This window comes from Rhinolophus sinicus, linkage group LG04 (genome assembly GCF_036562045.2).
Source record: "Rhinolophus sinicus isolate RSC01 linkage group LG04, ASM3656204v1, whole genome shotgun sequence".
NCBI lineage: Eukaryota > Metazoa > Chordata > Mammalia > Chiroptera > Rhinolophidae > Rhinolophus > Rhinolophus sinicus.
The window spans coordinates 189,311,810-189,323,233 of record NC_133754.1 but is presented as its reverse complement, the minus strand read 5'-3'; the positions used below and the strand labels follow the sequence as shown (position 1 = coordinate 189,323,233).

Here is an 11,424-nt window from a genome sequence, read left to right as displayed (position 1 = left end):
TAGGTCCATTTGGCAAGTTAAAAGGTCCATTTGGCAAGTTAAAATGTCCAGGGGCAGTGTGAATAGGTTTCCCTGGGTTATACTTTGGACAAGCGGACACCTGAGGTAAGTGCTTTTCGCAGCCTCATAAATATTTCCCCACCAATACTGGTGCATGAAAGCTGCCACTTTGTCAGTTTACCAATGGTTTAGCGCATGTACAGTGGTTAAGAGTGGGAATTTCAAACTTTCTGGTAGGACTGGGTTGTTAAATTTGGTCCAAACCAGAGTCTCTCTTCCTTATGAAACCAACAATTGTTGCATTTCCAGTTATGCTTTTCTTCTTCAGATGTTGATTGTTGGGCTTCTCTGGCCAGTTTCTATAAGTCATCAGTTGGAGAAGCTTCTCTCTGGACCACGACAGAGGCCCGAGTGTTGCTGATGCCTTTAAGGGCAGCATTTTTAGCAGAAATGTCAGCCAGATGATTTCCTTTGTCTTCCAGGGAGTCAAGTTTAGAATGGCCTGGAATCTGAATAATGGCCAAAGCATTGGGTAAAAGTATAGCGTCCAATAATTTCTGTACATATGGACCATTCTTAATTTGATCTGCATTGGAGGTAGGAAAACCATGTTGTTTCTATAGCATTCCAAAGTCATGAGCCACCCCAAAGGCATATCTGCTGTCAGTATAAATGTTGACAGCTTTACCCTTTGCTAAATGCAAGCTCGAGTGAGGGCATATAATTCAGGCTGCTGTGCTGAAGTGGCCAGAGGCAAAGGTGCTGCACGGATGACTTCAGAAGGAGTCACAACAGCATAACCAGCACAGTACTTACCATTGTCGTTTCTCAAGTACGAATCATCGGTAAACCATGAGAAATCAGCTTTATCCAGAGGAGTTTTCTACAAATCGTCACGAGGAGTCAGGAGGTGATCTGTTAACGTCAGGCAGTCATGAGGGTCTTCCTCATTCTCAGGAGGAAGAAAATCCAGCATGATACTTCTCTAAGTCTCTGCCTAATAAGCAGGTGGGGCAGAAGAACTAAGGAGAAAACAATGTTAATGTTCATCTCTTACAGGACCTAGACAAAAGAGAATAGGTTCAGATATGTAAACCTGTTTCTCCAAAATGATTCAGGGGAAAAAAACTCTGTAAGTTCTCAGAGCCCCGTCACAGGGAATCAGGAAGGCCTGAAAGAGGCTGGTTAGTTGGCAGAGAGCATGTCCTATGCTTAAACTTTTGGCAATTCCTTCTCCTGTGTCCTTGCTCTTTGCAGTAATGGCAAACAGTTGGAGTTCTCTGGTTTCCCACAGGGTCTCTCATTTGCCACTGCTGAAAGTCAAATATCTTGGCGATCTTGCTTTTAGGCGGCTCATCGAGGGTACTAGCAAGCTCATTAGCTAAATGTACCAAGTCTAGGGTAGGCATTTTCCCCCATCCCATCCTGGATGTCTTAACCAGGAGGGAAAGGTCTTCATTCAGCCCACTGACAAAGGAAGAATTACAAAATATCCATGTGTGGCCGGCATCCGAAAGAAGACTTGAATGCTTTTTAAAAATGACCTGGAATCTTTCCTAAGAGTCATTAATAGATTCGTCAGGCCTTTGTGAGCAATCCAGAATTTTGCTCCAATCAACAGCCTTTGGAAAAGCCTTGGGAATTGCTCGATGTAGTTTCCTAGCAAGTTTCCTGGCTTCCTCCCAATAATCAGGGGTTTGCTTTTCTAAATCTCTTTCAGGATGTTCCCATTCTGCAATTCTCATCCAACATCTGGCTTGGACTTCACCAACCAACATATTAATTAGCTGGTATAAATCAGGAAATCCAAGATGATAAGCTTGAAGAATAGTATCAAATTCCTCAGCAAACCTATTAGAATCTTTAGTTACCTTAGGAAATTCCTTGACTATAACTCGTAACTCAGCCTTGGTCCAGGGAATGTAGGAGATGTGGGGTTTACAAGGACCCCAGAGGGTTTAATCTTAAATGGAAAAGTTGTGATAGGTGCCGAGGGAGAAGAGAGGGGAGATTCACAAGATGCCACAGGGGGCTGAGTTGAAGGCAGAGGAGGCAGCCAAGAAGAACGAGATGGTGTAGGAGGCAGAGCTTGAGACAAAGGCGCGGTGAGGGGCGGCCAAGGCAGCGTGGAGAAGCGAGGACAGGCGGTTTCAGGCTCCATTCTGCTGGTGTGGTTTTTTTTTTTTTTAATTTTTAACAGTCAGTCAGCTGTGAGACTTTATTTTGTAAAAAGGTAACTTTAGATTCAGTCTTGATGGGAGGCCTCAACATACCACTCCAATCCGCTTTCTTAGTTTCAGCACCGTCACTACACAATCTAGCTTTCAGAAACTGAAGTTTGGGAATACCGACAGTTCCCAAAGCGGCCACTGATATTTATAATTATCCATAGTCAGATCTGCCCATTTAGTTAAATACCTGCACGAAGACTCCCTGCGGGTTTCAAGCATATACTTGGCTGACGTCTGGGGAGGAGGGACAATCGTCGAAGGCTCAGACCTCAGACATCCCAGTTTGTTTAAAACACTGGGCCCCAAACAGTTTACTGCTCGAACCACCTGCAGGTGCTCAGCTCGCCTCTCTGCGGAGCAGCCTGGTCACGGAGAACAAGGCCGACGGCCGACAGCCAGTCCCGGGAAACCACCAGCGCACCGGGGGTTCGGTCCCCCGCTTTCCCAAGAGACAACACGATCCGACACCGGCCACAACTGGCCGGTTTCAGCAGAAACACCTCTTATCCCGGGGCTGGGTGGGCCGGGGGGCGCGGCCAAGCGCCGGCCCCAAGGCCAGCCCGCTTCCCAAGAAATCAAACCACGGGCCCCACGTGCACGAAGAACCAGGCCTCCGCGCGGAGACACAGCAGCCAGCAAACAGCAGACACCAAACGTGTCTGCTCGGACCCAGGGAAGGAGCTCACCTGAGGCCCCTGAGCCGCGGCGGGAACGTGGGGCGGAATCAGCCCGTAGGCGCCACGCGTCACTCGCCGGCCAGACGGCGGCGGAACGCGGCTCCGCTCCGGGCCGCGCGCTGGGCGCCAATAACGTCGATTGGCCAAACAATTCTCCAGGAAAAAGAAACGGAACCACCTGACGGCCAGTTCGTGGGCCCCACCCACGAACGAGGAAAAAGGGGAAGAGCCAAACATGGCTTCCCCCTTTATTCGCATCTCCCCGCCCCCGGAAGTTACCATAGAGTTCAACAGGAAGTCAAGACTAGAGAGTTAACGCGGGCCCCAGCTCCACCCCCATAGTCCTCCCAGCTCTATGGTTAAGCATCTTAAGATGCCAGTTCACTTTTAACACAGGAGACAAATTAGCAAGAGAAAATAAGCAGATTTAATGCATACATGTAGCAACCCTGCACCCAGGAGACAGTCAGACACCTCACATGTGGGAGAGGTAGGGAGATGGAAAGGAAACATGGGTACATAAACATCCTCAGGTAGGGATGAAGTAAGGTCCCTTGGGGGCTTGAAAGGGTCACTACAGGGTGGCGGCGACAAGAGCATATGTTTCATGAATATATTGAACCTACTAGATATATGTTGACAGAGGCTGAAGGAGAAGGTCAGACAGGGACAGTAATAGATGGATAATGTGGGGTGTGGGTGCTGAGCTGCTGCCAGCCCAAGGTCGCTGAATGTGTGCGTGACCAGTGGGTTTGGGATCTCTTGGGATGTCCTTGGTTGACTCTGCACTGTTATCCCAGGTCTTCCCTACATGCTTTTAGCCCCCCCAGGACTGGAGTTCCCACACCAGGCCAGCTTTCAGGACCTGAGAGTGGCCCCAGCCTTGGACGAGACCCCTTATGCCAGGGCAGAGGTAAGGGACTGTGCCACAACCCACCCGACAAGTCCAGCTACCACAGCTGCATGGGGGGAGGCTGTTCCAGCAAAGCTGCCCCAGGAGCCTGGTGTTCAGCTCCCCCTGCCAATGCTGCACCTGGAGTGGAGGCCCCAAGGCCCCTTCAGCCCCAGTCCCCAGACCAGAGCCTGGGATCCCACCACAGCCTGCCTCCCCAGCTCTTCCTGGGGGCTGCAGTCTGCCCCATGCAGGCCTCCCTGTGGTCTTTCCATATCCAGGCTTTAGGCTCTCAGACCTGGTTTCCTTTTTGGGTTGTCCTCCTGGGCTGCCTCTTTTACGTGCAAAATAAATCTTTGCTTTGCACCCCACTGCCCCCACATGTGGTGACTTACAGAGGCTCTCTGTGCACACTGTGAATTAAAAAACAGCCCTGGCGATAGTTGGGAGGCAAGAGGGGAGGGTAGAATAAGGCAGCATAGGTAAGAGGCGAGAGGCAGTTAATTCAGGTGTGCCAAGCCCTGTGCCGGCTTTCACCTCCAGGACTCCACATTCCAGCGGGCAGCTCCCAGGGCACAGATGACTGCACCTGGGGCACAGCCCTGGGTCTGACACGTTCTTCGTTGGCTCGGAAATCTTTGGAAAGAAGAGCTCTTCCTGACCTCCATTCAGGTGTTATTCCCAATAACCACACAAGATGGCAGCAGAGAATAACTTTTCCTGGTGCCCAGAACGTGGTGTTATTCCCTATATGTACACGAGATGGCAGCAGAGAGCGTTTCCCTGCCCCACTGCATTACAATTAGAATCCAGAACCCTGGGACTAAGCTCATTTTGATTTTTGTTTTTTTATTTTTGTTTTTATTAGTTTCAGGTGTACAAAACAATGTAACAGTTAGACATTTATACCCCACACAAAGTGACAACACCCTCCCCCAATCCACTACCTTTTCAACATCGCATACAGCTGTTAACATTTCCACATTTCCACGGTCTCTATTCCCCATGCTGTATTCCGCCTACAGTGACTGTATGTATGTATATATATGTATATGTGTGTGTGTGTGTATATATATATATATGTATATGTGTGTGTGTGTATATATATATATATATATATATATAATTATAGTTGACATTCAGCGTCAGGTTCAGGTGTGCACTGCAGTTGTCAGGCACCCACACCATCCATGAAGTGGCCCCCCCAGTAAGACAAAGCGTCCATCAGATACCCTACAAAAATCTTTACAATCCCCTCGCGCGAGGGAAGTAAGAGAAAAAATAAACATATTTTGTGTCAAACTAAAAAGATTTTTCACAGCAAAGAAAACATCAATAAAACAAAAAGGCAGCCTACTGAGTGGGAGAAGGTATTTGTCAATGACACATCTGATAAGGGGTTAATATCCAAAATGTATAAAACACTCATTCAGCTCAACACCAAAAAAACAAACAACATGATTAAAAATGGGCAGAGGACATACAGATGGCAAACAGATATGTGAAAAAATGCTCAACTTCACTAATCATTAGAGAAATGCAAATAAAAACCACACTGACATACCTCTTCACCCCAGGCAGAATGGCATCATCAGTAAATCAACAAACAAAAGTGCTGGAGAGACTGTGGAGAAAAGGGAACTGTGTGCACTGCTGGTGGGATTGCAGATTGGAGCAGCCACTATGGAAATCAGTATGAAGGTTCCTCAAAAAACTGGAAATGGAACTACTAAGCTCATGCTGAGATAAATCCTGTTTTGGGCCCTCACAGGCCTTGTCTCACCCATCTCTCCCAGATGTGGCAGAGACAATTATTATCTCCATCTCACAGGTATTTACAATGACTGATTTTGGGAGCATTTGAGAACTTGCTCCCCAGAACATGTGGTGAGTGTGGCTCAAATAAACTCATATAAATTCAATAAAATAAAATAACACAGTTCTGAGTCCAGAACTCCAACTGAAATGGGCCCACATGGGCCAGTAGAGCTTGCACACAGGAGATCCTGGACAAACAGAGTGATCCAAACAGTCCTTGTGGCGTTGGGTGGAATGTTGGTCATTCCACTGAGGAAAATCTGTACATAAGATAATGGTGCAGCGTTGCCACACACTCACCCAGGCTGGTTTTGGGGTGGGACCAGGGACCAGGGCCAGCAGATGGAGACAGGGACAGGTGGGAAGGGAGGTGGTGGCCTCGCCCGTCACAGGAGGACGAGCAGCACCAGATCCCTGTGACAACGACTCCCCCCCCCCCCCCCCACAGCTATGAGATGCCTGAGCTCGGGCCTTTTAAAATCTCTTCTTCCTCAACCCAGGGCACGGCTCTGCTTCTGCCCATGCTCCCTTCCTCTGAGGTCACAACTGACAAGAGCTTCCTGGCTGCTCAGAATGGAGTCTGGGGTGGCACCTTCCTTATGCTGGGAGTGGGGGGTGGGGGGCGGTGAACCTCAGACCAGTGCAGAGCTGACGACTGTCCCCTCCAAGTACTAGCCGTGTGACTTCAGACAAAGACATGGAAAGTCCATCTCCTTACCTGTCAGGTGGGGATAACTGCTCCCTCTCAGGTGGCTGTGAGATCAGTGACATGAAGCAGGTCAGCTCCTGCCCCACATATGATGGGCCCTCACTCCGCCTCTCAGTCCTTTCTCTACCTCTATGGGCTGGAAGGATCTCGAGTTTAGCAAATAGTGTCCTTGTGGCAGAATGAGCTCTCCTGTTGGTGTGCACACAGCCACAGTCCCCTGAGTGCTGACTGCGGCACCTGTGCCAGCTTCATCTTCGGGGCAGCGCTCACCACAGCCCCTCCCTGCTCTTCTCACCCCCGCTCATCTCCAAATTCAGGGCCCTTGTCTCAGCTCAGGCCAGAGCGCCTCTCACAGCTCTTCTCACTGGTCTCCCTGCTACTGGTCTTGTCCTTCTCTCGTCCAGTGCAACCTCCACACTGTGACCAGCTAGATCTTTCCAACTAACTTAGGGATCTAATCCTGTCACTTCCTGTGCCTACAACTACCAACAGCTTCACTTGGGCTACAGAGTAAAGTCTCTATCATCAGCACAGTGTTGAGACTTCATCAGGCCTCATGTGCTTCTCCTGGTCTCATTTCCTATCATAACACCCCAATTCACCCACCAGGTACCCCAGCTGTCAGCATGAACCTTTGGTCAGATGACCAGTGTGGGCTTTGACCGAGCCTGCATGCAGGAACCTGAAGAACATACAGACTTTAGTGAATAATAACGCATCAACATTTGCTCATTGATTGTAACAATTCTGGAAAGAGCGGAGAAATTAAAGGTAAAAGAGAAACCTATTGCATCCAAATGGGTGACTTCCTAGTGAAAATACACATGAACAAAATGGCTCCTAAAATAAGGAAAATGGAAGCAGATCAATTAACCATCCGGGACCTCTCCCCCGCTGGTTCTCCTCTCGTTGTCTTGGGGTTCTCTCTCCTGAGACAAGGAAGGAACAGGGACAGAGCTGGTCGGCAGGTCCCCTAAGATCTGACCCAGTGTCCTCATGTCCCCCCATGTGCCCCGCCCAGTGAGGACACCGTGCAGTGGGAGTCTCAGGGATTATTGATTCTGCTGTGTCAGCCAGGACCTTTTGGATTGCCAGAGACGGAGCACACTTAGTGACATAAAACAAATGAGTACTTTTTAATGGTAGAAATAAATCAATGCTTGCAAGAGGCAAGTTTAAGAGTGGGATTGGGGGCCTCCGCTGGCTCAGGCGGTTGGAGCTCCGTGCTCCTAAGGCTGCCGGTTCGATTCCCACGTGGGTGAGTGCCAGATGGCTCAGTTGGTTGGAGCGCGTCCTCTCAACCACAAGGTTGCTGGTTTGACTTCCACAAGGGATGGTGGGCTGTGCCCCCGTCAACTAACAACGGCAACTGGACCTGGAGCTGAGCTGTGCCCTCCACAACTAAGACTGAAAGGACAACAACTTGACTTGGAAAAGTCCTGGAAGTGCACACTGTTCCCCAATAAAGTCCTGTTCCCCTTCCCCAATAAAATCTTTAAAACAAACAAACAAACAAACGAAAGAGTGGGATTGGGCCTGGCAGGTCCCGGTTCAAACACTCTCATTGGCCTCAGTGGGAGCTGCCCACTGGGCGACGCAGCTGCACCCACATCTGTGACGCTCACCAAGTGTGAACGTCAGAGGCTTGTTAACACCGAGAGGCCAAAGGATTTCAGGGCTGCTGTGTGGCTGTGACTGTTGTGGCCAGGGCCACATTCAGCGTTTGCAGGGTTCTCACCTCTCTTGGAGGTTGAGGCTGTGAGGGAGAAGGTGCTTGTCTCACCACATGGATGTTGGGAATTGGAACATTCCAATGGGCTGTCTACACTGCCCGGGTAGCTGTTCAATTGTCCAGCACCATGGTCAGCTCAGTACCTGGGCTTGGGGGCTTGACAGGCACAGGCTGGCCTGAGCTGGAGGACCGCAGATGCCTCCCTGGATGGTCAGAGGCCGAGGACTGTCCTGCCTGAGACATCACTGTCTCCTGCTGTCCACTAGGATGGGACGAAGGAGCCAGCCAGTACCAGGAGGGACCCTCAGGGAGCTGTATCTGGGGGCTGGCAGGTCATTGCACCCAGTCCTGTATAAATCTACACGTATCTACTGAGTTCCATCATGTGTCAGGGCTGAGCTGGAACCTGGCGCTGCCCAGGCACAGTGGGGCTGGCACCACCCCTTCCCCAGTGGGAGGGCAGGTGGAAACTGCCTGTGCGTGACTCAGGCCCTGCACAACCCTGGCCTGAGGTTGGGTAGGACTTGACACAGTGCCCAGAGCACCATTTCAGTCTTCTAACAGAGCCCAGGACTGGGGCAGAGAACCAGTGGCCCACTCAACCCCTGACTCATGTGTGGTCCTAGGTGAGTCCTGCCCTTCATAGAAGTCTGAGAGAGATGACAAGGGGAAGGAGAAGTGGGCCAGTGAGGCTTAAACCTAATGCTGAAGTAACCCTCACCCTAACCCCCTAACTTCTAACCTCAAATCCTAATAACCCTAACCCAGGACCCCTAGACCCTTGACACTGACCCTTAAACCCTAAACCCTGACCCTCTAACCCTGATCCTGACCCCTAATCCCTAATTCCTATCCCCTAACTTTAGTCCTAATATATGAATTATTTATACAGCTGAGCAACAGGAAGACACACAACGCAATTTTAAAAGGAGCACAGGGCACTCACTTTGGCAGCACAGACACTAACATGGGAACGGTGCCGAGCAGATCAGCCCGGCCTTGCACAAGGACGCCACACAAATCCAGGGAACTTTATGTTGTAAAGACCATGTGTGGTGTCAGAAGGCGGTAGACCTATTGGGGCATCACTTCATAACTCACATAAATGTCTAACCACTCGCTGCACACCTGAAATTAATATAAAATAATATCGAATGTGAACTATAATTTTTAAAAAACATAGTCATGGGACATAAAGTACAGCATAAGAAATATAGTCAATGGTATTGTAATAGCTGTGTACGGTGTCAGAGGGGTAATAGACTTATCGGGGTGATCATTTTGTGAGGAGTGTAATGTCTAATCACTATGTTTTTTTATACACCTGAAACTAATAATAAATAAATACATAAATAAACATAGGGTGAAGGACTTGAATAGACACTTGTCCAAAGAAGACATACAAATGCCAGCAATCACCTGAGGAGATGCAACACTAACCATTATTGAAACGGGAAAGAAAGCTCACGCTGGTGTCTTTGTCCCACATGAGGCTGTAATGACGAAATGGAGGCTACGTTTACACTCATGTGTGGAAAAATGGGAATCTTCTCACTCTGTCGGTAGGAACGTAAACTATTGCAGCCTCTGTGAAAAATAGTTTAAAGTATCTTCAAAAAGTTAAAAGTGTAGCTACCTTTTAGCTCCATTACACTCCAAATTATATACGCACAATTATATACCCAGAATTGACAACAAGTGTTCTAACAAAGATCTGTGTGTGGCTGTCACAGCAGCATCGCCACAGCTGACAGGTAGCAACACCCCCGATGTCAAGCCAAGGACGCACTAACACACAGAATGTAGGACACCCGTAAAAGCACTAACATTCCTTCACAAAAAGGAGCGAGGAATGTGAAATGGTGCGGCTGCTGTAGAAAAGATGGTTCATCAAACATTAAATGTGAAATTTCCACGTGATCCAGCAACCCCACCTCTGGATGAACACCCCACAAAGCTGAGAGCAGGACTCACCCACGTCCACAGCAGATGATTCCCACCAGCCAAACGGTGGGAGCAGCCGTGTCCATCGAGGGATGAGCGGTGCATCCACACACTGAAATATTCTGCAGCCGTAAAACAGAGCAAAGCTCTGACGCAGCTGCCAGGTGAGTGGCCACTGACAACATGGTGCTCAGTGAGAGAAGCCTGTCACACAAGGACACGTAGCATATGATTTCATGCATGTAAAATGTCCAGAACAGACAAATCCAGAGACAGAAAGTGGATAAAGCTGTGGATGCACGGATTCCTCCTTGTGGGCTGCTCTGAGGGGAGCTCAGCATCAGGCCTGGGTGTTCCTGCAGGAATGCAGGCCCAGGCTGGAGTCATCTGTGCCTTTAAAGCCATCAAAGTGTGAAAATGAGGGTCAGTCTCAGGGGCAGTTCCAGCAAAACTGGATCCAACTGGAAAAAGGCGTTTCGCACAGTGGGACAGGTGTGAGGGGAGATGGGCCTGAGGTGGATTATGACCCTCAGATCACGCTCACGTTCTCATCCCGGGCTTTGGGGCCGTTCTGTGGGAGACTGCCCGTTTGGGGCAAACCACCCAAAGCACTGCACATGTGGTGGCAAACGTGGTAAAGAAGGCAGCAGGGAAACCCGGTGACGGGATAGAGACAGGTTTCTGTTAACAGTGCAGGTGTCGTGCACGTCAGAAAGGACTGGAAAGTGAAGTTCTCCTGGGAACACCGGGTGCATACCCACCCAGAACGTGCTGCACGCAGCCCCGAGGCCCTCCCCGAACAGGGTCTGCGCGGCATCAGGGCGCTCGCAGAGACCCCGCCTCGCTGTGAGGTGACTGACTGGCGCGAGGTTCTGCTCACACCCAGCTCCTCCTGGGCACTGAGGCCGCCCTCCCTGCTGGGCAGTGATGCGAACTTTTCCCCACCTTTGTGCTCCCATTCTCACTTTTCTCCTCAGCTGCCCTCACAGAGCCCTAACCCTTACCATATCCCCAACCTTAATTCTTAACTCTGACCCTTAATTCTAACCCTAAACCCTACTTTAAATGCCAAGCCTAACTCTAACCTAACCCTATCTTTTAGGATTAGCTCATTCTTACCTCTTCTAAGAGCGAATTCATCCAAACACTGGTGGCCATGCAAAACCTCATCCCAGCCTGCTGGGCCCACCCCGAACCCTCCCACTGTGTTCCTAACGCAAGCACAACCACACCCACCAAGAGCCTCACCGAGGCCCCTCTTGCCACGCATAACTCCAACACTCACCCCAGTTCTCAGCCTGGTTGCATCGTTAACAGGCAAGCTGCCCATGTCTTCCTTTTCCTCGGAGCCACCCTCACTATGCACCTGCTCACATGCCCATGGAGACGTCCTGGTCCCCACCGCCCTGCCACTCCCGCAC

General features: G+C 49.9%; 1 long non-coding RNA gene across 1 annotated transcript; it reads right to left on the bottom strand.

Moving 5' to 3' along the window:
• Positions 1-315: 315 nt before the first annotated feature.
• On the bottom strand, positions 316-3,167 carry LOC141571221 (uncharacterized). Its single transcript, XR_012496031.1, has 2 exons — positions 2,918-3,167; positions 316-1,022 (listed from the first exon to the last, which is right to left on the bottom strand). It is a non-coding gene; the product is annotated as an uncharacterized LOC141571221 (long non-coding RNA).
• Positions 3,168-11,424: the final 8,257 nt, after the last annotated feature.